The 23258-nt window shown below is 37.7% G+C and overlaps 1 long non-coding RNA gene across 4 annotated transcripts in view; it reads left to right on the top strand.

Annotated features, from left to right (window-relative positions):
- Positions 1 to 23258, top strand: part of LOC102158243 — a 1168296-nt gene that overhangs the window by 252460 nt on the left and 892578 nt on the right. For 3 of the 4 annotated variants that reach the window (XR_002342079.1, XR_002342078.1, XR_002342077.1), the window contains exon 1: positions 3563 to 3940. The exons of the other annotated variant lie outside the window; for it this stretch is intronic. This is a non-coding gene — a long non-coding RNA (uncharacterized LOC102158243). Of the gene's footprint in view, positions 1 to 3562; positions 3941 to 23258 lie in introns of those variants that run through there. 4 annotated transcript variants of the gene reach the window in all.

Raw genomic sequence — 23258 nt, 5'->3', positions numbered from 1 at the left:
GGGCTTCTGCCAACTTGAACATGGAAACACGGATCAGCTTGCTCTTCTGGGCAGTAGAGCCAAAGTAGCCCCCTCATCCCTTTTTAAAACCTCATTGTATAAAGCAAAATAATACTTGGCTAGTGTGCTCTCTCTCTTTACTCTGTCTCTTTCGGTACATGGTAAGAATGTTCCAAAACAGTGTTGCTTCATTGAATGCCCTGGAAACATACTTTCACGGATGAGAACTAATTTGACATTTTAATTTTGTCCCTTTCTGTTGTTTAGAATTCAGTCAGCTGCAGGGACCTTGCCGAACGCGCATATGGAACATTCATATGTGCTGCTTGATTCTGTATGCCACCCTCATATTTTGAGATTTGTCCATAAAGTCAGCTTGAATTTGATAATATCCTGTCAATTAAACTAAACCTTGTTTTCAAAGCCAAATAGCACAAGTGCCCCGGGCACCTGCAAAAAACCCAGGCACATGGGCTCAAGTGGATAGTTAGGTGTGCAATTACTTGATTTATACACATGTGTGTTTCTGAAATTACAGCTGCAGGGTTTTGTGGTCTCTGTGGGGGTGTGAACAGTTTTGCTGGCAAGCCCCAGTATGCCTCACTTTGGAAATTTGGCTCCCAACATGAATTCCCTTCCCATCACCGATGGAGAACAAAGTCTATTTGTCACTTTTCCATTTGCCTTCCACAGTGATTCAGAAAGAAAACAGTCTTATTTTGCTGCTTTAATTGGGAATTGCTGATTCATCTCACAAGTGCAATCATCTTTGCTATTCATTATATAAACACTACTGTGGATGTGGTAGAAGTTGGTTTGGGGAGGGTGGCTTTCCATCCCCATTACTGACCCAAATACTTGTAAATTTGCTTGAGGAAACACAGTTTTTCCACAGAGCTCTCCTACTTCAACTTAATGTTTGGAAATTAAGGCCTTCATTCAAAAGGAGTTTCTGTTTTTCTTTTGGTTTTGCAGCTATTTAAGAACAATGCTTGCCTTGAAGTTCTCTGTATACTTTTAACCTTTTAACTTTGCTGCGGCCAAGCTTATTACTACTGCAAGCGGACTCAGTCACTCATGATAGTACAACACTCTTGAGACCTTATCCTTGCACCGTCTGGTTGAGTAATTAAATGCAGGGTAGATTTACAGTTCAGTGGACTCACTCATGGATGGGGTGGCAGCTATATCCTCTCTCCCTTTTGAATTTTCAACTTCACACTGCAGCTTTGTATCAGGATGACTGGAATCAAATGCAAAATCAAATATTAAAGAGCAAATAGAGAATATGAAAAGGGGGCACATTGAGAAAAGAGGGACAGGACATCAAAGGGTGTTGCCTTCGAAGCAAAGGAACATTTCTCTAACTTGTGCAACTTTGCAGCTTTGTTAATGTTAGAAAATGCAACTATTATTAGATTGCCTGATTTATAAGGAGATTGAACAAGGTCACTTCAGTAGTAGAGAACTCACACTTTTCTGCAAAACCCTGCCTTCCTCAAGGGGCTTATAGGAACTCAACATGGGTAGAAAAACCACGCCTTTCATGTCTTCTTGGAATAGTCACCTAGAATTATAATGGCTGGAGATTGAAAAGGCCTATTCAGCTCTGGGCTGCAGCCTCCAGGGATGAGGGCAGCATTTTCCCCCACTCTGTAGTACATTTTCCACTGTTTTGTATGGTTTTATTTTAATCGCCTCAGAGCCTTCTTCCCTTCTATGGAAAACTTGTTGCAGACTCTAGCCAATCTTATTGTGAAAGTTATTTTCTTACCAAAAGTTAAATGATATCTCTATTTGAGAAGTGAAAAACTTACAGTAGATGAATAAATATAGGTAAAGATATTTAGCATCCTAACTAGTTTAAACATTGTAGAATGGGGGGAAACTTCTGTTTTTATGCCATAGTGATAATAGTAAAGGTTTTAAAATGACGTTTCTTATAATAAGCAGATTTCTATAATGTATTAGGTGTATGTGAAATTGTCTTTTGAGCTAGTAAAACCGGAAACAAGCATAGGTTTATCAAAGGAGAGAGTAGAGTCTTATTTGATGTCTTTACTCTTGAAATAAAAAAATCCTCTCAATTTCCATTAAGTCAAATATCCTGAAACTCTAGCACTTCCCACTTGTATATTTTTAAATACATAAAACATTAAAAAAATTACTGGTCAATTATCATTTAAGAAAGCCTTATTAATCTGGTCCTTCTACTCTTTGTTTGGCTTACACACACACACACACACACACACATTTTTTCTTTTTATAGCCATACTGGTGACCTGTGGAAGTTCCTGGGCTAGGGGTTGAATCAGAGCTGCAGCTGGAGCCTATGCCACAGCCACAGCAATGCTGGATCTGTGATCTACGCTGCAAGGCCAAATCCTTAATCCACTGAGTGAGGTCAGGGATCCAACCCACATCCTCACAGACACTATTTTGGGTTCTTAACCCACTGAGCCACAACAGGAACTCTGGTTTACTCATATTTTAATGAAAGGAATTAGACAGCATTTTTTTCCCTTATAAGAGACAGAATACTCTGCAGTCAGTTTATAAATGGCAGTACTATACACAAATCAGCTACCTCAAATCATTTTTTTGGCAACAGGCAAATTGTAAATACTACAAATGAACAAATACGTGTGCAGACTATTTGTCATAGCTTGTTAATAGGTTTATTTTGTCATTGCTATTTAAACAACTATTTTTATCTTCTGAAAAATTTCCTAAATTTAAATATTGATTTCGCTCATTAATTTATTCATTCATTCAAATAAAACTTGTTGAATACCTCCTAAGTGTCAGACATTGTAGGCACCGGGGATTTAACGATGAATAAAACAAAGTCCCATCCTTGTGGAACTTCAATGCTAATGGTGGGAGAGGAAGTATAAACTAACAAGTAAATATATGTGTCAAATGGTGATATATGCTCTGGAAAAAAATCGAGTAGAATCAAGAAGATAGGATTTCCCTTCTGAGTCTGTGTATGCATAGTCTCACATGTGTATGTGAGTGTATGTGTGTGTTTATGTGGGAGGGAGGTCATTGTTTCATGCAGGTGGTCCATATGACAAAGTGACCATAAGAGAAAAGGACCCAAACAAAGACTGAGTCCAAACGTTCCACGTTGGAGAGCTTGCCAAATAGAAAAGTGTAAAATGCTGCTGTTACGGTTGAGTAATATATGAGAGTAACCTATTGGACTGAGCAAAATGGAGATCACTGGGGAACTGGCTAAAAACATTTGAGTTGAAGTGGTGGGTGCAGAAGTCTACAGATTCTAAGGAAAAAAAAGGAAGAGAGAAATTGGAGCTATTAGATCAAATACTAGTCCTGAGCATTTTCTCCCAGGAGAAAGAACAAAATAGAACATTAGCTGGAAGGATTGGGGGGTTTTAGGATTTTTCTTTTTTCTTTCAGCAGTGGAAGAAATAATAGGATGTCTGTACACTGATGGGGAAAATTTCTATGTCTATGTGTGTGTTTGTGTGTCTATGTGCATGTGTGTGAGAGAGAGAGGAACAGAGGGAGAGAGGGAGGGAGAGGGAGAGGGAAAGGGAGAGAGAGAGAGAAAAATTCCCAGAACAATGTGCTAATGTAGAGCAGAAGAGAGGGGATGGAGTCTGGAGGATAATGTGCAATTGAGAGATTGTAGAATGAATACTGTGTATGTTGACAGTGATGATCTGGCAGAGGGAGGAAGGGAGAGCATGATGAAGGAACAAGGTGCAATGATTCTCTGCATGAATGGAGAGACTGGCTTTAATTTGGACAGAGTGTCTCTCTGCAGTGAGAGGAAGGAAGGCTGAAGGTGTGGGTGCAGATATGTGTTAACAGGAGGTGGGGTTGCAGCGTCCGAGAAAGTTATCTTCTGCGCAGAAGGATGAAGGAGGAAGAGTTGGAGTCTGGAGGATGGAGGCTCAGCCAGGAGACGGTAATCTGGAAGAAGGGGATGGGGAACTGGATCAGGGACGTGGAAGAGCACTGTGGTTGGTAGTCAGAATTATACATTGAGTCCAGTCACTGTGGTTTTGCTGGGCTTTGTATATGCAGCTCACGGGGGCAAGAGCAGCCTATGTGGATGGTTGAATTTAACTAGGTTCGGGATTTTTCCAGGGCCATGTGCTGAGAAGGGTCTCGGTGGTGCACAGGAATGATTATGTTGATTGAACATGGAATTCAAGCTGGGTTAAAGAGGGATGTGAGGATGAGAAGGTTGTGAGGGAAAGCTAAAGCAGTCTTTGGATTCATGTCCCACTGGAATTAAAAAAAAATGTAAGAATGGGTCATGAGGAAGTGAGCTGGATACATCAGAGCAGTTGGTCAGAGATGAAAAACCTTGAGACATCATTCTAGATGAAGGACATTCTTAGAAGCAAAACTTGATTTGTAAGCACAGATATTAATCACACAACTTCTTTTTGCCTCATGATATGACATTTCCATCTTTATGGCCTCTCCTTTGGTAAAATAAACATCCTAGAGACCTTGAGATTTTGCTTCTCTTCCACATTCCCCACATATTTATGACAGCAAAAACATTTTATGTTGGGCTTTAAGGTTAAAAACTTTCTTAATACAGTTTTTTATGTAGTTCTCATGAAAATGCTGTGTATCTGCATTTTACCAAAAAAAAAAAAAAAGGAAATAAGTCTTGGAGAAGTTTTTGGAAACTTTGCTAAGCTCAGAGGGTAACTTACTCCAGCTCCAAATGCAAAGTTGATCCCACAAATGATTTAGTGATAAATACACACACACATACACAGCACAAACTCACCTCCCCCAAGAAATGCATGCACATGCGCGTGTGCACACACACATACACATGCGTGTGTCTGCACACACACACACCTATGTTTCCAGAAAGGAAAATTAGAAAATTTCAGCCTCCCTTGCAACTGATTTGGCATCTAATAACATTTCATGGATCTCTCTGTGTCCATTCCTCCTCTTCTCTGCTCAATCCATTCTCCTCACTGCAGCCAGAATAATCTTTAAAGCAAGCATTTAGCTTGACTGTTCCATGTCTTTCAACAGTTCCCTGGTATTTTTAGGATTAAGTAAAATTCCATAATTTGCCCTATCATACTCTGTATGATTTGATCTTAAACTACCTTTCATTTACCCAATACTCTATCCTTAGCAGCTAGCCCAGTACATGGAATCTGCTAGTACGAGTTTACACTTAGCACAAGGGCCAGTCTTTGTTGCAGGTACTGTGTATCTCTGAGTGCCTTATAATCTATTCTTGTTCTCTCGCTTTTGCTCTGTCATCATTTAATCCTCACGTCACCCCAGGAAGGTAGGTACCATTATCATCCTTCACAAACTAAGGAACTGAGGTACAGGGTTGTGTCAGAGGTGGGACCTGGACCCACACAGGAGGCTGCAGCCTTCGGCCTTCAGAGTTCCACGTAGTGTCATTTCCATGGTACGTGGATAAATGAGTTAACACCAGAATGAAAATATTGTCTTATATGTCCATCCTACAGATTATGCTACAATTTATCTTTTTCTTTTCAGTGAGGGATGATATCTCATCTCTTGCTGCTAAAACTTACATTATTTAAAACGTTTTACTAAGACATCTCACCTTGTCTTTGCAAACTGGAAATCTCCTCTCCTGAGCATATTTGTAACAAACAGTCCAATGCGGATAAGAAAAATAAGAATTCACAGTCTCTCACTATTGTGAAAGAAAAACACCCAAGTTCTTAGCAGTCTGTAGTAGAGAGGGGTTAATCAGGTTTAATAAATAAACAAAATTATGGATAAGATGACTTCAAGGTTTTGTCCACAGAAAGAAAATTGACCAGAGCATGAAAGCGTTAAATTCATTAGAAATCACTACTTTCCTGCATACATATTTACGAAGAAACTTTTTTTTGTTTCATTTTTTGTTTTTTGTTTTTAGGCCACACCTGAGGCATGTTGAATCGGAGCTGCAGCTGCCACCCTATACCACAGCTGCATCAACACCAGATCAGGGCTGCATCTGCAACCTATGCAGCAACTTGTGGCACCAAGGGATCCTTAACCCACTGAGCAAGGCCAGGGCTTGAACCTGTGTCCTCATGGATCCTAGTTGGGTTCATTACTACTGAGCCATGATGGGAACTCCCAGGAACAAACTGTTAAAGAGTTTAGTCCTTTTCTAAGAGTCCGTGTTTTTATTGTGAAAGCAGAGAACTGGAGACATGTTGAGTCCCTAGGGGCTATAGTGCCCTGATGTAAGGTAACTCATTCTTTGTTAAGAGTTCCTTCTACTGCCTCAGTTGGTCACCTCTGCTTGAACATCCTTGGTCATAAGTTGGTAACTGTTTTGAGCAATTGCTTTCAGAGTTAGGAACATTTTTATTATCATCTTCCTATTTCTGCCTACTGGAATTCTCCAACATTGGTCTCACTTTGCCCCCCCCCCCTTTTTTTCTATTGCACTTAAAATTTTAAACTTAGTAACAAAATATTGTTCAACATACCACCTGCTCTTCTTTTAATGTTTACAGAATCTCTAATAATGTAGGATCTGGTGATGCTCCCATTCCATTCCTAATATGGATAATTTGTGTCTCCTCTCTTTATTTCTTTTTTTTTATTTTCAAAAGTTTATTGAACTATAGTTGATTTATAATATTGTGTTAATTTCTGCTATACCATAGAGTGATTCAGCTATGCATATATACATATCCTTTCTTTTTCAGATTCTTTTCCCATATAAGTAATCACAGAATACTGGGTAGGGTTCCCTGTGCTATATAGCAGGTCCCCATTGACCATCCATTCCATATACCATAGTGTGCACATGTCCTTTAGAATAACATGGACCTCTTGTCCTCCTGCTCCACCACCATGCAGATGGCAACTCCTGATATATTGGAAGACCTCTGTGCTTGGGTTTCCTTCATTGTCCTAAACTCCCACCCAGCTGAATACAAGGTTGAGCCCAGGTATCTTTCCATCCTAGTGCCCCCTGCTTTCTTATTTTCCTCTCATAATTCTTATATATAGCATCTAGTACAGAATAAGATTAGAAAGATGTCTGAACATTTTTTGCACTAAAAAAGGTATAAAATCTAATTTGCCATCTATTAAATTTTTTTTTCAGCTGTCAGTTCATAATGAGTTTATGGTCAACTAAAACCTCAACATACCTTTAAATATGTTTCAGAAGAATGATCTAACTTTGAAATATAGTGCTCTTACTATCTTTCTGCTCTAAGACTTTCATAGTTTTCCTTGTTGCATCAGAGGGTAATTGAGAAGTATTTTCTTTTCTAAAAGAAATTAATATTTTTTCTCTCTGACGTTGGTTTATAATTTTACTGGTGTATGGATAAAGGCTGTACAATATTGATTCTTAGGAGGTTATTGAGTCTTTGTGGCCCTTTACAAGGTTAATTTTTCTAAATTTTCAAATTTTGCTTGAAGCATATTCATAGTCTCTGTGGATGTAAAGTTTATTCTTGGAACTTATTATTTTTTTAATCTATAAGAAAAATACTTTGTTTTTGGCCTGATTTATTGGTAGTTATTAGTTAGTAATCTCCAATTACAATCATTGATTTATCCATTTTCACTTGTAGTTCTGTATTATATAGTATTTTCAGCAGTACTGTTGTATAGAGATAGATTCATGATGATTATACATAACCAATATATATAATATCTCTATTTTTTCCTCACAATAACTTTTATTTTAAATGATTTTGTTTGATCCTGGCTTTCCTTTGGTCCCCATATGTGTCCAGTGACTTTTTTCTGCCTGTCAGCTTTTAGACTTCATGTGTTTTCCTGTTTAATATTTCTGAATCTTAAAAAAAAAATCCATTAGAAGGAGTTCCCTTCAAGGCTCAGCGGTTAACGAACCTGGCTAGAATCCATGAGAATGCAGGTTTGATCCCTGGCCTTGCTCAGTGGGTTAAGGATCCAGGGTTGCCGTTAGTTTTGGTGCAGATTGAAAACTTGCCTCAGATCCGGAATTGCTGTGGCTGTAGCTCTAATTCGACCCCTAGCCTGGGAACCTCTATATGCCTCAGCATAAGGCCCTGAAAAGCGCGCGCACACACACACACACACGCGCGCACACACACACACACACACACACACGCCATCAGAGAGTCTTTTGATTAGTGATAACAGTCATTTACATTTCTTTTAGTTACTATTATACTGGGATTTACTTCTGACAATGCATTCTGTTTTTATCAATTTGTTCAAAGTGTTTTTTTTTTCCTATTAATGTAGTGAATTTTTTTCTGCTGGTTTGAAAAATAGCTATCCTTTGTTAAAATTTATGCTCAAGTCTCTTTTGAGACTCAATTTATTCATAAATTTGATTTCAGTAAGTTAAACACTAGAAAGCCCTCCATGTATATACATCATCTAGAATTTTAACTCAAGTGTTAGGAACATTTTTTTCTTTCTATTTTTTTCTTATAGTCATTGTTTTTTAGATAATAAATATTTCCCTAAGTTATTTACTCACCCTTAGTTCCCATGTATTTGCAGCATACTCCTGGGGGTAGTTCTTTACTTGCTGGAGAACATGTGAAGGGGTTTTTGTGTGATAAGTTTTTGAAGCTCTTTGTGCCTGATAATATTTTTATTTCACACTCACAGTTAGAGAAAATGTTGCCTGAATATAGAATTCTGGCATAAATTACTTTCTTTCAATGCTTTGAATTTGTAACTCCATTGTTTTCTTGACTATAATGCTGTCCTTGAGAATTTCAGTGTCAATCTGATTCTAACTTCTTCATAAGTGATTGAATTTTCCTCTCTGGAACCTAAGGAACTTTTTATTTTTACCTGATGTTCTCAATTTTCACTATAATATGTCTCTGTGTGGGTTTCTCCTAATTTATTCAGTTTGTCATTATGCATTCTTTCAATCAGAGGTCTTAGTTTTTCTTTAACTGAGAATTCTGAGTCATTGTTTTTTCGAAAGTGTCTTGCCCCATATTTATTTATTTTTCATTTATTTTCCTCATAATATTCATATGCTAACTTATGTTGACCTTTCTACCACTATTCTCAATATTTTTATAACTTTCATTCTTCCCAGTTCTGTCTCTTGTTGATGTTTTGGGGGACCTCTTTTTAACCAGATTGTGGTGGATACCGCACCCATGACATATGGAGTTTCCCAAAATAGGTGTCAAATCAGAGCTGTAACTGCTGGTCTATGCCACAGCCACAGCAACATGGAATTTGAGCTGTTTTCTCCCTGTGCCACAGTTCACGGCAACGCCGGATTCTTAACCCACTGAGCAAGGCCAGGGATCGAACCGCGTCCTCATGGATACTAGTCAGGTTCATTACGCTGCGCCACAATGGGCACTACCCATTTCTACTTCTTTATTGTTGACTTTTTTTGTTACGACAGTGTACTCAGACCCAGGGGATGTATTATTATTGATTTAAGGCAATCATAAAGTCCAGTTGACAATGCGTATCTAGAAGGGATCAGATGACTCTGGGGATAAGCACCATGCTTAAGGCTTAGCACATTCTGCCATTTTCCTGGGACCAAAGAAAGCAAGGTAGTGACCTTTTGCCAACACTGGCAAATGCAGTCTTGGCGTTCAGATGTGATATTTTTTAGAAAAATTAAGGAATATAGTATTTTTGTGCTATGTCATTGAGCACTTCATTCTCACTATTAGCATATTCGAGTGCATTATTGTATTTGTCTAATTCTGGCTAATAGGATATGAGGAAATGTACTGAATAATTTGGGAAGTATTTTTCTTTACTACTGATGATAATACTAACAATTGCTAGGACTATTACCACTATTACTGATGATTCGTGTTTTAAAGAAATGCAAAGGAAAAACACTTAGCCCTAGGGCCCAGCTCTTTCCTTGTCTCTTCTCCCACTCTGGTCCCTCGTTTACCTCACTGGCACATTCTCTTCGCAATTCATTAGCCCCTGTCACCAGATGATGTCTAGATTCCACCCAGAAGAACCCCTTAGATCTAAATACTGCCATTAGCTTGATGTCAGGGTTCACCATCGCCTAGTGATTCCTGTTGAGAAAAGCCACCATAGTGCTTTGGATTACCTGAATGATTTGTCAGTATTTTGGGTGTATTGACCCAGCTACTATCTTGACATTGCTGATTTTTTTTGTGTTAAATCCCCTCTTTGTCATCTCGTTATTGTCATCCTAGGTATTCCAAAGTTGAGACTGTGTACTCCTGGGAATAGAATTATGAACTAGAAATAGTGCCTGTCTTCCAGGAGGTAATAGTCTGGGGTAGAGAAAGACAAGTAAACAGACAATTACAATACAATCTCCATTATACAGTGATATTAAAATACTACAGAGGTAAGGATATTAAGAGATTTCTTTGCCTAGAGAAGTTAGGAATTAACTAATAGAAATGTTGAACTATGAACTGAGCCTTGAAAATTCACATTCATTCCAGGAGAAAAAAATATGATGTACAAATGCAGAAATGGGATCGTGAAAGAGCATGGTGTCATTGGAGAACTTGACAATCAGCTGCATGCTTTCTGAGCACTTGTGTTATGGGAATAACAGTGTGAGATACTGAGAATTTGAAAGTATAGATGCACCCAATCAACCATGTTATTTATTTTCTGCTGCTTGTAAAAAATGGGCTTCATCCTTAGGGGAAATGGAGATAGGTAGACTGGTACTGCATTTCTTGGAACTGACCTTTTTTTTTCTTTCTTTCTTAGAATAGGTAAACTGATATTTTATAGTTTGAGGGTCTGGAACCTGATTCCGTGAGTCATTCAGTGCTGCTTGATACCATTACTCTCAAACTGTGAAGGAAGCAACCAAGAAAAAATATTGTATCTTTTACGCAGGGGGAAGAGAGAACACCTAAAACCAATGATAAAACAATTCTTGGTAGAGAAGAAAGGAGAGGAACAAACAAATAATGTTGCAGGTTTTTGGGGAGAGATAGGGAATGGAAACTCATTTGGATGTAACACCTTAAAGTAAGACATGTTCAAGTGGTAGAAACTAGCCATTAAGTTGGTTGTTCCCAACTTCATGAAGTCTCAACAAAGATCAGATGAAGGGGGAAAAAGTGGGGACCCAACTGTGAGGGGAAGTGATTCATTGGCATTGTGTAACAGAATCAACAGTGACATCAAGAGTGTCCACTGCACTCTTAAGACTCCACATGATCTGCCATTTTCCTGGACCAAATGATGCAAGGAAGAGAGGAGCCAGTCAGGCAGTCAATGCCCTTCTTGCCAACAGTGGCAAATAAAGTCTTGGAGCCCAGGTTAGATGCGATTGATTTCAGAAAATGAAATGTCTTTCTTTTTTTTCGTAGCTTGTGCCTCACTGAGCACTTTGTCCCTATTACCAACATATCTGAGAGCATTATTTAATTTCACTTTAATTTATTCTTCTTTACAAAGTTGTGGGCACCTTGACGATAGGCTTTGAATCTTAGTTGCATTTCTTACTTCAGCAGCTCCCATCATGCTGCACATAAAACAGGTTACTAATAGCTGTGTGCTGATTGAACTCATGAAATAAGTTTTAGGAATTCAGAGAGGTTGATGGCACTGTCTCCTGTAGATCTTACCAGACTAAATGTGTAACTTGCAGATACACTTTTCACAGGACTAAAGATCTTTGGGCTTTGGATTCACTGTGATTTAGTCCTTCCTAAGATGCAGTAACGCACACTTAATTGTAATGACAATTTTCTTTAGTTTCTCTGACACCAAGGTTACTGTCAACATAGAGAATGAAAGACATGGCATGACCTTATTAAGAACGTTAATGTCATAAACAATACACAGGGGAGGATTGCATTTTTTTTTACTGAAGCCCCGTCTTTATATATATGTATACTTGTTAAGGACTCACATTTGTCTCTGTGTAAGTTTAAAGACTATGACCCCTTGCCTATTAAAAAGGTATTTTTCTCCTTTGATTTAATATTTCATCTCCTAATATTACATCTAAATATGGCAGGGGGGTTTGGTTCACATTTTTCACGTGTATAGGCCGACAACATTTTACTATGGAATGTCACATGAAAGGTGCACATCATCCATTAATCATGTAACCTCCAATTATCATCCCTGGGTAGCAATTATATTTTAGTTTTCCGAATGCTTTTTAAGAATTGGCACAATGTCTTTGGCAAGATGAAACTGTTAGGTAGAAAACAAAACAAAAGTGCAAATGGGCTGCTTTTAGAGGATGGAATTCAAAGTCACTTGATTAGGATTTAAGAAGTCGTGGTCCTTTTTGCTAGCTGATTGACTGGACACATTATTTGTTTCTTCTTTTGTCACATGGACATGATAACTGTGCTCATCTTACTGGATTATTATCAGGTTCAAATGAAATCATATGTGTGAAGGCACCTATTGCTATTTAAAAAAATCTATCTGCCTCTCTTCTCGTTATTGGAAGTATACTGTTTTAAGTAATAATTCAAAATGTGGAGGGGGGGCAGGGTCAATAAAGGCATGGTCTGTTCTAAAATATATCTTTCTTATGGTTTTCAGAGATGAGTTAGAAATAGTATAAATCGGCAACATATCAGTTTTTAAGGTGTACGGCAAGAATATTGCATTTAGGTTTACATATTGCCTGAAGGACCTCATACCAGGGCCAAACAAGTAAGTTGCTTTCAATTAAGTGTATCGGCTCAGTGCTCCATGTTTACACAAGATTATTTATGTATGAGTTGGGGATTCATACTTTCAAAATGGGTATTAGAAACAAGCAACTTGATTTTACATCAGATTTAGCCCTCTAAACTTCACGCTTAATAAAAATACTGTGCCTATTATAGGACAGCCTTGTAGATGATTTTTTTTTTACTTAATTTTCTATTACTCATAATGTATGGATACTCCTAATGATTCCATTAGAGTTTAAATAACAGAATTCAGCACAAATGTATTTTTACTGAGCAGAAGAAACATAATTTCTCTGGAACTGCAGCTGCTGTAGCTGAAGATGAGGCTCTTACTATCCCTTGGGGAGATGACTGTCTCTGCCAGCTGACTTAGTTTTTATACAACCAGCGATTTATTAGATTGCTTTGCTCTTAAGTGTGATAATAGGCCTTATGCTTAGCAAGGTTTAGAGACTTCCAGTGCATTAATATTTTATGGCAATGACAGGCAAGACACATTTTGTTTACCTAACAAGACAAGCCAAGCCAGAGCTGATGTGGATTGGAGATTAGCACTTTCAACTCAGAGGAATCCTGCCAATTATATTTTTAGGGCTTTGCAATGGCTCTTATAATTGTAATCTAATCAGTTCCTTATTTGGTACATTGCTATTATGGTGCAAAGAAATCATCATAGCTTTACCGTCTGGCCTTAATTGGAAGTGACCTCACTATTAACTGAATAATGTTAACCACGTAATGGCAGTGAATTTTCTAGTGACTTTTCTTCCAGTAGCAGATTTTATTTCATTTGGAAATCACTCAGCCATGAGCCAAACCATAGGGAGATGCACGTATATCTGATTTTATTCAGAAGGTCCACTTAATTATTTGAGTCACCTACTAAGGAAAGGTACATGGTGGTACTTTTGATTTCTGAAATTTTATTGTCATTGTTCCCTTCGTATTTCACAAGCTATTTAAAATAATGTAATTCTTGGTCCTCCTGCAGAATTGAAGTACAAATAAACCATCCCAAGATGAAATGGATGGAGCAAGTTACTACACTACTATTTTAATTTTTTTTCCCTTATAAAGCAAAGTTTACAGTTGCATCATTTTCCTTACTGGAGAAAAATCCTAAGTCTCAATGAATAGGAAGTGTTGGAATATGGATTCTTTCTCATTTCAAATTCTCTTAGTTTACCTAGCTCATAAACATAAAATTTAGGTGTAAAATTGTATGTGCAACATTTCTTCAGTGTTCTAAAGGATTGTGACTGTACCAATCAAATTATTAGGTACTTATTATTTGTAATATTAAGTTGCATTTTATGTATTAATTAATAAAACTTTAGGTCTAAGATTTTTTTTTTTTTTCTAAGGCCTCACCTGTGGCATATGGAGTTTCCCAGGCTAGGGGTCGAATCGGAGCTATAGCTGCCAGCCTACATCACAGTCACAGCCACGCAGGATCTGAGCCGCATCTGCAATCTACACCACAGCTCACGGCAACACCGGATCCTTAACCCACTGAGTGAGACCAGGGATCGAACCTGCAACCTCATGGTTCCAAGTCGGATTCATTAACCACTGAGCCACGACAGGAACTCCAGGTCTAAGATATTATAACTAGAATTTAAATATACAGTGGAATTTGAAATTTCTCATCACTTCAGAGTGTAATCCTAGGCATCATCTGCTCTGAGAAGAAGGGAATGTTTAGAAAGGGACTGGAAATCTTCCATCAAATGGGCTAGAGTATCCTTTGTGGGAGAGAGAGAAGAGGAAGGACAGAAACAGGGTTGGAGTCTGGGGGTGGGACACCGGCAAGGCAAAGAAGCCTGACTGCCCTGAAGAACAAAGTCAGTATGTGCTCAAAACCAGAGAATACTGAGTACATGGATATTTAGAGGAAATTCTAATACCCACAGTGTTCCAATGAGTCATAAACGCACACCACATCGTGCCCTGCAGGCTCCCTCAGTGTGTTCATTACTCTTAGTGCCATTTCGTGCAAGCCCCAGAGGAACGCAGCCAACTCCCACATCTTGGGGTTGGTGTAATCTTGCCATGGATGGCACTTTGCCTGCCCTTGACTAAGTCCGCTGAGAGAGGGCGAAAAATGGAAAACATTTGGTTTGAATTGACAGATTGCCTTCTTTTTTTGAAGTAGGGGGTGGAGTGGTTGAGGTGGGTGGGAATGAATGCTGTCACCTGGGCTAAAGCCTTGGAAGGTGCAAATACACAATCAAATGAAGTCGATCCTTTGTGCACATCATCAGATTTTTGTTGTTGTTTTTTGGGCAGTGGGGACCTCACGTGAAACTACCACGGACGATTTCAGTGAACGCTCAGCTGGCTGCTAGGATGTTGAAGTTGTGACTCTCTTTCACAGCTCTTCTTTCCCTGCAATTGCCTCGAGAGTGTTTATTTAAATGCTAGTTAATTAAATTTTAGTAAGGACCAGTGCAATCAGATTTATCCCCTGGTATCTTCATCTTCTGTTCCTAATTTAGCTTTTAAAGAGTACTTTCTGATTGCAAACCCACAGAAGAAAAATCAGAGGGCTATGAGAGGAAGGCATGGAGATCGTGTTAAGATTCATCGACTGGGAAATAAAAGTAAATTTTCAAAGTCCTGCACAGGAGTAGAGAGACACAGGCATGCACTCTGTATTTGAGCATGATAACTTAACTCTGCTCTTCACTTTATTGATATGTTCAAGTCATATTTTTTTCCTCTGCCTCCCTCCTCTTCCCAGAGCAGTAAATACTCTTCTCAAACTTGAGAGAAGCTCAAAACACAACACTGTTGGGAAAGCGCTGAGTCTGACTTTCTTCAGGGAATTTAGAGGCCCATTACTTGGAGCAAATCACATGGCTGGTGATTGGCTTTGTCTCTGTTTTTGTAAGTGATTAAAAAGAAAACCACTTCAATAATCCTCAGACCTCTGCTCTCTGCTGGGATCTTTTCCAACCAGGCCTGCTCAGTGGAACCCCTAGGGGGTGGAAAGCACACAAGCTCTGGGCCAAAAAATTAGAAAAAGCAGCAAAGACACTGGAACCAAGAAGTTCAATGTGGGCCAGAGTTCAAGGGCATATTAACTTTCTCCCCTCCCCTGGTTTGAGCATCATTTCCATTTATTTTTCAGATTGCTCGTTCTTAGCTTTCGGGGACTTAACAAAACCTTAGATGATGATTTTATATGTGTTGCTTTGAGCATGTAGACAGTTTGGCCTATGTTGCCACTAGATGACAATGAAATGATTTAAGTCGCGTAAGATTTTCAAGAACCATATGTTGAATTCTTAGGGAAGTGGACGCTGCTTTATCTTGGGTAAGCACTCTGAAATAAAGAAACTACAGAATAAATTTCCCAAATGGATCAGTTTCTTTTTCTTTCTTTCTTTCTTTCTTTTTTTTTTTTTTTTTTTTTTTTTTTTTTTTTTTTTTTTTTTTTTTAGCATTTTAGGACTGCACTCACGGCATATGGAGGTTCCCAGGCTAGGGGTCCAGTTGGAGCTACAGCTACTGGCCTACACCACAGCTCATGTCAACACCAGATCCTTAACCCAGTGAGCAAGGCCAGGGATCGAACCCGCAACCTCATGGTTACCAGTTAGATTCATTTACGCTGTGCCACAATGGGAACATCCCAAATGGATGAGTTTCTTAGTTCTCAAACAGTAAATAAAACCTATGTTCATTTAGTGTGCTTTATGTTGCTTTCTATTATTCTTTTTAATGAAAATACCCACATATGCTTTTAAAAAAGTCAAAATCAGTGTCCTGGTCAGTGGACAAGGCAGTAGATTCCAGGTTCTGAAGTCTCAATGCCAAGGCTGGAATCCTAAATCCACCACCTCTTTGATCAAAGAGCTTAGGTGAACCACTGACCTTTCTGGACCCTCTTCCCTTATTTATAAAATGTAGATAGTAACAAGGAACGTATCCTCTGGGGTTGCTTGGAGCTGTAAGGAAATAATATATGTTAGATATTTACTTAATAAAAATGAGTATATTGTGTTTAGGACAGGAAGTTTGTCTTATGCTTTTCTGTATTCCCATGTTATTGAGCTTTTTGAAATGATTGAATAAAGGATGATAGTTGTGGAATCTGGTGATTTGTAATCATTTTATCAAACTCCTTTTTTACCTTACTGGTGGATGATAAAATTGCTAAGTCTCTTTTTTTGTAAAGTGGTGTTGTGAAAATATTTCTTTCAAATGATTGTAGTGTGTTTTCCTTTCTGTAAATCCCTAAAGTACCAGGTAATTGTCTATCCTGGATTCACAGTGTGTTTGATGTGCTTGAGAATGTGAATATTTTCTAGCATTTATGGTTATATAAATGCAAAGAAAGATGGACTAAGGCCATATAAAAAATCTGTATTAGAATTGCATTCATTTAATAACAATGTGTTATTTCACTTTAAAAATAAATTAAATTGCCATTTTTGTTTCATCCAGAAATATCTTGATGAAAAGAAAATCCAGGAGTAATTATAGGAATTCTACGCATAAGACTTGCTATTTTGTTTTATGCTGTTAGCTATTTAATACTACAAGTATTTGTACAATGGTCAAAACATTAGAAATAATTAGGCTAAATGTGTTTAAACCTCAACAGAAAACACTTGTGTTCTAAAAGATCTAAATATTTAATGAGATTTTTAAAAACCACAATTAAAGCTTTTTATAGAAAAGGAACTTTACCTCTGAGACCTGAAAAAGACTGTTTAGTATATATAGAAAGAGACTTTTATATTTTTAATGTATAATTTAATAGGAATTGTACCATTCCAATCTTAAAATCTACAGCTTGAGAAGAAAAACAGAAAAGTCATGTCGGAAAAATATTTTAGAAGGGTAGCACCTATGTATTTTTTAGGAAAATGTCCAAAGTATACAGAAAGCAGGAATCTTACTCAGACTGTTTTAGTTTATTGAATTTTCTGTGCCTCGAAAATCATAGCACAATTCTCTGGAGACACTTATAAGGATGTATTACATCATAAAGTACACCAAGGATAGTAACCCATGTTATTAAACTGTCAACATACATTATACTACAATTTGTCCTCAATCCAATGCAACTAAAAAGCCACATTGTTGGCAGGAAGTTTAAAACATAAGACTATTCTCTAATCATCTGAAGCCTAAGGTACTTTGGGGGAAAAATGCTGCAATAATCGCTCCACTACTCCATAGCAGCATGTGTGAATTTCATTGGTTTTGTGCAGCAAATGTTCAGCTATTACAAGACGGGATTCAGAAGGATTACCACTTAAAGGCTTTGACTAGTGATGCTGTAGATGTCTCATTTCACAGCATATTAATAGTGGTTTTGTATAATCGGAGTAGAGAGGAACAAATCTTAGAAACTAGACTTTAAATCATGTTTAATTTTCACACAAATGTTTAACGTAAGATCTGACGGTGTAATATTGTCAATACCATCGAACTTCATAATTAAAGAAAGTTGGTGTATCCTTTTAAACTCTGAAATTTAGGTAATCCGCAGAAATGGGGACAGACTAAGTGCTCGTCAGTATTTTCTGTAAGAATTTTTTTTTTTTTTTTTTTTTTTTTTTTTTTGTGAAACAGGCAAGGTGTTCACCTAAAGGGGAATTTGTCAATGAAGGTTAAACTTCCTATTCAGAGATGGTTGGGGGTCACTTTCAGGGGACATCCTATGTTATGGCATGACATTTTTTGGATGCTGACTTTCTAGGAGGACTTCAAAGTTAAGATGCGAGCAAAAGACATAAGCCAAGTGACACAAAGTAATTTTTATTAAGATATCCTGGGAATAAGCAGAAAAGACAGGGAAGCAGTGGAATGGGGAACTTATTTTCTTTAACCTAAAGCTTATCTACCCAAGAGATTATAGGTATACCACTGTGTACATATGATATTCAATGTATATGGAAATAGCAACTTTTTCTTCCAGTAGAAGCTGTGTCTATAATGTCATGCTGCCTAGTAACATCAGGAAAGTTTGTAGCATGTGAAATTCAGTTATTTTCTTTTTTTAAAGAAATATAAATAAGTTCTCTGTTTTCCATGGCGTAATGAAATTGAGTTGGCCTGAAAGCTAGAGAAACCTGTTAGGGTGAAGGCAATAACTTCGGATGTGTTAGAGTCTGCCTCCTCCAATCTGAGAGATCTTGATCTTGAGTGATCTTAGTAAAATACAAATCCAGTGAAGTCAGTTTCCTCCCATTGCTTTTGGTGTAAAGATGGAAATACCTAAATGGCTTCTAAGGCTTCATGTGATCAGCCTTCTGTCAGATAATATAATTTCATGTGATTTAACATCACTTTATGTCTTGTTTGTTATGCTCCAGTCATAGCTTTCTTCTTCTACCTCCCACTGCATAAGTTGCTTCCATTTTCTTTTTTTTCTTTTTTTTTTTTTTTGTCTTTTGTTGTTGTTGTTGCTGTTTCTTGGGCCGCTCCCACGGCATATGGAGATTCCCAGGCTAGGGGTTGAATCGGAGCTGTAGCCACTGGCCTACGCCAGAGCCACAGCAACGCGGGATCCGAGCCGCGTCTGCAACCTACACCACAGCTCACGGCAACGCCGGATCGTTAACCCACTGAGCAAGGGCAGGGACCGAACCTGCAACCTCAGGGTTCCTAGTCGGATTCGTTAACCACTGCGCCACGACGGGAACTCCAAGTTGCTTCCATTTTCATGTTGAAACCCACCAACTCAAGAAGTACTTCTCTGACTCTCAGAGTATCGCGTTCTCATAGTTCTGTGTATATTTTTTTTCAATAACTTCAGTTGGTTTGCTTTCTGTGCTTATAGGAATATTTGCTCATCTTCTTACTTCGAATATCAGTTCCATGAAGGAAGAAGTATTATTTTGGAACTTTTGTGCGTTTTTAAATATCTTCTCTCTAGGACCAAGCACTGTCTGGCTAAGAGTTGACACTGGATAAATAGGTTTTAAATAAATGAAATGGTGGGCAATTGCAGTGAGTTTAACTAAATATGTGTCCATTTTTCCAGAAGTGACTGGAAAGGAATTGTCAACTCTAACATGTGCTAGTATTTCTTGTGTAAAATGTGTGATAACTTGGGGTTCTGGAAAGGTATAATGAAGCAGAGATTGATACCATGATGGCATCTGAAGGTTTTTCATATTTGCAGTTTCATGGGGTTCTGTTATAGATGCAAGCTCCCTTTCTCGGAGGTGTATGTTTTGATCGCTATTTCACCATTTTTCCTATCTTTAGGGTCTATCTGTCATCATGACACTACTGGGGAGTCAACCTACTGCTGTGATTCCAAAAAAAATTTTTTTGTGTTAAAGTACAGTTGATTTACAGTTTGTGCAAATTTCTGCTGTACAGCAAAGTGACCCAGTCATACATATAGATATGGGTACGTATGTGTGTGTGTATATATATATATATACACACACACACACATTCCCTTTCTTATATTATCTTCCATCATGGTCTACCCCAGAGACTAGATGTAGTTCCCTGTGCTGTACAGTAGGACCTCATTACTTATCCATGTTAAATATAATAGTTTGCAACTACTAACCCCAAACTCTCAGTCCATCCCACAAAAACATGGAATACTTCATGAATTTGCATGCCATCCTTGCACAGGGGTCATGCCTCATCTTCTCTGTGATGTTCCACCTTTAATATATGCACTGACGAAGTGAGCACCCACTGTGACCTTCATTCCTAATTTAGAGGTGTTTATCCTCAGAGATCTCTAATCTCTTGTGAAAAAAAAAATCTCCTGCCTGGTCACTAATAAAGTCTTATGGTTTAACTCTACATTTTTGTCAATGACAGTACCAGCTGGATCTCACACATGTGCACTCATTTACCTGAATTACTCAGATTCTATAAAACAGTTAATTAAGGTCATGGTGAAATGTTTTATGTCAATAAGGATAGGTAATGACCCATAGCCCAGTATATTTCTAAGGAGTATTGGATGACAAATACAGACTAGACAGTACATTGTCTAATCCTTGAGAACAAGTAAGGAGCAATAGTGATGACAACATCTTCATCTTCAGACATTTGCTCCCACTTTAGCAGAAAATTCGGAAAAAAACTTCCATGTTTCTGTTAAAGCCAGCCTCTACTCTACCCGGTTGAGCTTTTAATACATATGGGTTCAAAAGCAAACATCAGCAAAATAAATGTAGATCATTCCATAGGAGTGTCATAGAATAACCTGCAGGTATATTGACATATTTATAGCATAATTTATCTAACAGCTATTATTACATCTATCAAAATTCCTTTTGATCAATTCCTTTTATCTAACATTTATCTTTTTCTGTTGCTATATGTAACTTTACCTTTTTTTTTTTTCTGGAATGTTCCATTGACTACAGAACTGTGCATAGAAGTTCCCACACTATTATTTTCTAGCGATTCCATTTTAGACTTTCTCAGGATCTAGGAGAAAAAGTCTCCTGAAGTCAGGTGTTTAGGTACTCAGGACTTGAGTTTTTCTGATAACAGACAGCTAATCTGTCTGCCAGAAATTCATGCAGTTCCTCCACGGTATGGACTTGATGAGTCCCTGAATTACCTCTGGCAGAGACACCCTTGAATAAGACAAGTGTTTGGAAATTAATGGAGCACAAAATAAACCTGTGTTAAGCCACTGAGATTTGAGTTAAGCTACTGAGATTTTAGGGTTTATCTGCTATAGTAGCTATTCTAACTTAATTAATATAACTCATTAAAATAAAAGTAAATGAGCTCTGTTGGGTTATACAGATTTATAAAACCAGAATGACTTCCTTAGGTGAAAGGTTATAGCTAGACTATCCCTGACCCCTGCCCCCCACCGCCCCCCGGCTAATGAATCCCCTTCACACAGAAAAAGTCTGACCTACTCTTTATTTTCCTCTTCAGTCTATTTCCAACTTCCTAAAATATGTTTTCAGGTAAAAATTCTTGTAACTGAACATTCACTTTTCATTCTTTTTCCCCATGAGAAATGTTACTGGAAAGTAGGAAACATGTATTTCCTTATCTGTCCAGTTTCTTGAACCATCCCGTAATCTCTCTGTGATTCTGTAATTAAACATAAAAGACGGAGGAATAAAAAAGGTGAATTCATCAGACAGTCACATCCTAAAATACTCAAAATGGATAACATAACATGATCCACAAACAGCCTGAGTCTGTAGCTCTTTGCACTGTGTATTCTCTTGTTGCTGTTGTTCCATCTGGTGGCTATGAATGTCACAATCAAATTAACATAGGATTGTGGACTCTTGGTCTATAAGAAATTAGGTTACTTCCTAAATTTTAGCTGCTGCCATAGTGTGTCAGTTCAAATGACTGTGACTGCATGTGCGTGTGTGCATTAAAAGTCCTATTTCCTTTAGACATCTTTTCAGTGTGTGTTAGAGAAAAACATTTATAGACTAAGCTTTTAAAACCTATCTTACCAACTCTTACATGTTTTATTATTAACTCTATATTAGATACTGTATCTCCATTTCTACCTATACAGCCATTCAACATATTAATAACACTTAAAAACTACTTGGCTTCACAGAACTTTTTAATACGCTTGCCCTTCTTTGCAGTAAGCATCCTCTCTTGTTTCTATACAGGCACATACCTTTGCTTACCTTTTCATATCTATATGCAAATTGGAGGATACCCAGATTTCATGCTCTGTGACCTGGCAATAAGAACGAGGACCAGATTTACACATTTTATTTACCAGGATCATGTCCGCAGTAACATCTCCAGAGGTGAACTTGAAAAGCAGAAAAGTGAGTTGCTGTTTAGGTGGTGTGAGTTCCCCCTTAGTCCAGGGTGAGGATGATTTGATTGAGTTGAGTAAGTAGTTGCAGTCACTCGTAGGTTAGATTTCATTTTTATTTTTTCCGTTTCAAATAAAAGGGTTATATAGGGTGTACATACAACTTGGTAGTTGTGATAACTGGTATTAATTCATTTTTAAAAATTTTTATTGAATATAGTTTGTTTACAATATTGTGTTAATTTTTCTATACATAGCGAAGTGATTCAGTTCTATATTAAAGACAGATGTAAAGCACAGTGATATACATACTTTTTCATATTCTTTTCTATTATGGTTTATCATAGAATGTTGAATAGAGTTGCCTGTGCTATACAGTAGAACCTTGTTTATCCATTCTATATATAATAGCTTGCGTCAGATAATCCCAAACACCCAGTCATTCCTTCCTCTACCCCTCCTCCCACTTGGTAACCACACATCTGTTCTCGATGTCTGTGAGTCTGTTTACATTTTGTAGATAACTTCATTTGTGCCATCTTTTAGATTCCACGTGTAAATGATATCATACGGCATTTGTCTTTCTCTTCTTTCACTTAATATGATAGTTTCTCGATGCATCCATGTTTGCAAATGGCATTTTTTTCATTCTTCTTTTATGGCAGAGTAGTATTCCATTGTATATATGTACCCATCTTCTTGATCCATTCCTCTGTCAATGAACATTTAGGTTTTTTCCATGTCTTGGCTATTGTGACTGCACAGTGATTTATTTTTAATTATATTGTCTTTGTTAAGGCTTGCAGTTTTTTTAGGAAATAGATACATTTCAGCATGGGTTC

This window comes from Sus scrofa, chromosome 2, assembly GCF_000003025.6.
Source record: "Sus scrofa isolate TJ Tabasco breed Duroc chromosome 2, Sscrofa11.1, whole genome shotgun sequence".
Classification (NCBI taxonomy): Eukaryota; Metazoa; Chordata; class Mammalia; order Artiodactyla; family Suidae; genus Sus; species Sus scrofa.
The sequence above is the reverse complement of the archived record's forward strand: the minus strand, read 5'-3'. Positions and strand labels throughout refer to the sequence as shown.